The sequence below is a fragment of the Littorina saxatilis genome, linkage group LG1 (genome assembly GCF_037325665.1).
Source record: "Littorina saxatilis isolate snail1 linkage group LG1, US_GU_Lsax_2.0, whole genome shotgun sequence".
Taxonomy (NCBI): domain Eukaryota; kingdom Metazoa; phylum Mollusca; class Gastropoda; order Littorinimorpha; family Littorinidae; genus Littorina; species Littorina saxatilis.
The window spans coordinates 13,837,226-13,842,364 of NC_090245.1; the positions used below are offsets into that span (position 1 = coordinate 13,837,226).

Below are 5,139 nucleotides of genomic sequence, written 5' to 3' on the forward strand. Positions count from 1 at the left end.
TTTTTAACTTTATGCACAATACAGACCGATTTGAATGCTGGTATTTCACATATCAACGCTGGACACATCAATGGACATGATAGGTTGACTTGTCAGTCCATTTATCGACAAAGAGGCATGTAAGATGGGATGAAAGTTGGCGAATATGCTTGAATGAGGACAGATCTGCAGCAAATCGGTTCGTATGTTCGTTTTCGAGTATATTTCTCGTTGAAAACCACACACGTACCAGATACAAACCTTACTCATTCCCACAACCATATATTTAAGCTGTACGTGGTTTCAAAGTGACACATTTTGTTTTGAATAGGGGACACTTGCCGTGAAGTTGGCGACAACACTTTGTTTACACCTGACGTCAGCGCGCTCTCTGTATAGCCGAATATACGGCGTGGTATCAGTCGCATGACTTTGACACTGCCATGCGGCTGGCAGAAACTAACTAAGCGTGTATTAATAGGTTTTCGCCACCAGGTGTTTGATCGGTGGTGTTCAACGATAATTGATGACCTGTACTTTTTCATGAGTGTGGCCATCCGACCAATCACACAATCTGTTTCATTCTAAAACTCTGACTTGATTGAGTCACGATGGTACAATTCATCATATTGATTTCACGCTCTTATCTTATTTGTGTTCGTTGGCATACTTAAGATTACACAGCCAATACTCTGTGAGCGCCTGGCTCATAACATTTAATGACTGATCACCAAATGATCAGTCGTAACGTCTACGCATTTTGCACTTAGCATCGACCAAGGTAACAAATGAATAAATAAACATACATTTATGTAAACTAGGTTTGCGTCAGTCTTTGCATCCCACGTACCCTTCAGTATCTGAGTCTGTCGAGGGCGTTGTTTGAGGCAGGGAATCAAATGACACGATTGCTGTATACGTGTAGCACAAAACCCGCGCCCGACCTGGGAAGACGACTTAGAGAAGGCTTTGTTTGTTTTAAGGTGAGTTAAATTATATACAGTCTTTAATTTACAATTTTATTTTCAGCAATGATATAATTCAGACGTGTCTGTACAAAAGTTAAAATAACAATCGTACATCCACTAATGCATTACGTTCAGCATACATCTTTCAAGAGACTTAAAAGAAAGAAGAAGAAAATAGAGAAAGAAGTGCTCGCTTGCAGAGTTCACAACTTTATTAAAGATATTAAATGGTTTTTTTTTGGTTTAATAGGCTTATGTATTTCCGTTCACCCCGAAACCACACATTTTGACAAATTGAGACTGGAAAGCATTAACAATGAACATTAAATTATTTCTTTGCTTTCAGTACTCTAATTTATAATGAACTAAGGGATAGTGAACACTTCGAAATGTATCAAATAAAGTGTATAATTATCCTACTGGCGTTCACAATTAACGTATGAACACGCGGGATCGTTTTGTGCGCCATCGGTTATACACATTTTAAAGCAAAAAGCGTCAGTCAGTGATTTGTTTGTATTGTTTAAGTAACGTAGGCTTAACTCTCCTTTTTATTTATCGCTGGTTAAAATCAAAGCAATACAGTCACCAAACGTAAGCACGGACCACGAAAGTTCTTGTATTGCCTTGAAAGATCATGCCAACTATGTTGGTTTGAAGCGATTTGGACGACAACTATTGCAAAAGTCAGCGAAAGTCCTCTTTGCTGACGAATTGATATTTTTTGTTTGCGAAAGATTGCGAGAAAACCAGATTTAAGTTGCATAACGCACTTTTAACTTTCGCGCTGACAACCGTCGGCAGTATGGGTAAAACATGACTGATGTAGGCATTTTTGAGTAAGTTGCACCCTAAAGGGTCTGATCTGTGTACAAGTCAAATTAAGTTGTGAAATGTAATTTGTTTTTAGATAAAATAACTTTAAATAAGTTAGAGAACAAAACGAACAAGTTATTTTCTTGAAATTCAGTATTCTTAATGTACATTTATGTAAGTTCGGTATCTTTTGAGCTAGATTTCGACAAACCTGGGGACTCAGACCCTGCACATTCTGTAAACCAAATATAGTAGGTAAGAATAGAAGAATGTGTTTCTTGCATGGTGTTTGGCATCTTTTAATCTAGACCTCGAAAAAAACAAAAATATAAATTAAAAAACCAAAGAACAGTAGGCCTACTCTTAAAACTGATGCATTGGGTTTTTGTGTGCACTGTCACATTTGATAATTATTGTCTTATTCGTAACAAAACCCTTCAGCTGTGATGAGTGTTTCAGGCTGTTACACGCATCACGCCTTTACTCGCCTCGAATAAATGAGGATCTTGTCTTTATCAGCGTTTTGTGTATCAGTATGTGTTTGTGTGTGTGTGTGTGTGTGTGTGTGTGTGTGTGTGTGTGTGTGTGTGTGTGTGTGCGGGTGCTTGTGTGTGTGTGTGTGTGCGCGGGTGCTTGTGTGTGTGTGTGTGTGTGTGTGTGTGTGTGTGTTTCTTAAAGTACAGGTTAAACACAGCAGACCTTGGAGTGGTTATTCTCTTAGAAAACTTCATTGATCGATCAGTCGGATTGCTTGCTTCTTAAGATGCAGTTAGCGGCTGGGAAACACCTGTTCATCGCGAGACATTTTACCATCACTAACTCGAAAGGCATGAATATCTATTTTTTCAGTATCTATGCAAAGACATTCCTATGTATCTTGGCAAAATATCACGTACGCTTAATACCTGTATGACGTTTAATACCAATAGAGAGCACCTTGGCGAAAGGTTGGACAGACAGACAGACATCTTGATGTGCAGATGGACAAACAGCGTTCAGAGCCATTCTGATAATCATCGGTCCACGGCTATCGCAAGTTTCTCTCTGACAACATGCTGAGTTATTGCGCGAATCTATCAAAACAAGAATACAGAGTTATCTCCTATATGTTTTTCGCGAGCACTAAATTTGAGATCAGTGTTCGCGAGACGAAAATGATTGCAGATTGGCCGACTTCGACAGTGATCTCCGTTCTGTTCTTCACAGTTATGATAAAGACATCGTTCTAAGATCAAAACAAGTCGAAATTTTGAGACTGCTGTCGGAAGTAGACCGTGATAATTATATGTCTTATATGGTTGCATCACTCTCAACTGGTTACAGAAAAAATCGTCTGCTCCGGCGCGCGCGGAAGCCAAAGTTGATTATCACGTGACACTTTAGAGTTGTTTGCACAGTAAATACATCCGCGAAAGATAGCTCGCTTGAAACTGTCTTACATATCAATTCCTTTGTAATTCAAAAATGACACACCATGAAAAATCATTATCGACGATCGCGAATCTGCTTATATCCATAACACATTACGAAAAGATCTAAATATGTAAAACATGGATTTCCTCTCCAGAGAAGGAAAACAAAGGCATCCTGTCAAGGATAGAATGAGACCCGAAGGGAAGTAACTCATTTTTGACCTGAGTTCAGGATGCGTTCAGAGCATGCCAAGGCGCACAAACACGTAGATAACTGAAGAAACACACAGACACAGACAGACAGAGAAACCGACAGACAGAAGGCATACAGATAAACAGATAAACACACACACACACACACACACACACGCGCGCGCGCATACACACGCACGCACAAACGCACGCACGCACGCACGCACACACACACACACACACACACACAGAGATTTGTGTCTGCGTTCATTTAAGATTTTCAAATCTAATTTTCTGTGTGTTTTTGTGTGTGTGTGTGTGTGTGTGTGTGTGTGTGTGTGTGTGTGTGTGTGTGTGTGTGTGTGTGTGTGTGTGTGTGTGTGTGTGTGTGTTTCAGACGCTGATACCTATTCAAGAAAAAAACGCAACAAAATGAATCAACTACAAACAGCCATTTCAGTATGCTGCCTCTTTGTTCTGCTGATGCCATCAACCGGTACGTTCCGTAGACCCTGTTTTGCCCCCATCACCATGTACAAAATGTATGCACTGAGACCATTTCATATGTTCTCCACCTTTCGGAATTGTGTAATATCAGAGTAAAAATAAAAGGTACCATCCCTTTCGCGGACACGACCATGTTCGCCACAATAGCTCTGCCCGCTCTCTCAGATTGTATTAGTTTCTTCGATGTTAATAACTATTTGATTTTGAATTGTGTACAGAATAATGTATTTATGTATGTGTTTGTGAGGCGCATTGAACTGTATTAGGATTTAGGCCATATAAAAATTCACATTATTATCATTATTATTATTCATAGCAACATGGTGAATCCGACAACCCCCCCCCCCCCCCCTCCATCATTGTGGTTTTTTTTGGTTTGTTTGTTTGCTTAACGCCCAGCCGACCACGAAGGGCCATATCAGGGCGGTGCTGCTTTGACATTTAACGTGCGCCACACACAAGACAGAAGTCGCAGCACAGGCTTCTTGTCTCACCCAGTCACATTATTCTGACACCGGACCAACCAGTCCTTGCACTAACCCCATAATGCCAGACGCCAGGCGGAGCAGCCACTAGATTGCCAATTTTAAAGTCTTAGGTATCATTTTGTTTGTTTTGGGATGTAAAGGAAGGGATCAACACTTCATTGTTGATATCGTTTCATTTTTCCATTGTCTTAGGTGCGGTGGATTGCTTGAAGGGGTCAGCCTGCGACGGCAAGGTTGGCACCGTTAACGCCTCATGCGAAATAGCAGGGGACCGATACTGTTGCAAGGATGATGATATCGAGGTACACGCGCGGGGCACGAAAACGGAACTCGCACTCTGTGAGTGTAGTAGCAAGTCCTTCAAGTGTTTCGTCAAGGACGATGACAACAATCTAGCCAATTACGTCAGTTCCTGTTCGGCGTGGATGACATGTGCAGTGGCTCTGCTGGTTGTTGCCATGGTATCGAAAGCGAGCTGAGACCAAAGGACTGCTTTATTTTAAGCCGTGTTTCCTTTCCGTGCATGAATCCGAAGCGAATCCAATCCGAATCTGAAGTTTCTGTTTATGAAAACGAAAAACTATTCGTTGCGACAAATAATTCCCTCTCCTCAAGCCTTTTCCCTGGTAACTTAAAGGGCCGCAACATCAGTACGTGTTTCCATAGTTCTATCCAAAACTGGAACGATTTTGAGTCCGAAGTGAATACCAAACCAACACACTTTACATTTTGTTGCTGGTGCTGGTTGATAGGTTTTGTATTAACAGACACAAAACA

The 5,139-nt window shown here is 40.9% G+C and overlaps 1 long non-coding RNA gene across 1 annotated transcript; it reads left to right on the forward strand.

Moving 5' to 3' along the window:
* The first annotated feature begins 846 nt into the window (after positions 1 to 846).
* Positions 847 to 5,139, forward strand: LOC138961073 (uncharacterized). The gene is made up of 3 exons (XR_011454145.1): positions 847 to 962; positions 3,765 to 3,863; positions 4,555 to 5,139. It is a non-coding gene; the product is annotated as an uncharacterized lncRNA (long non-coding RNA).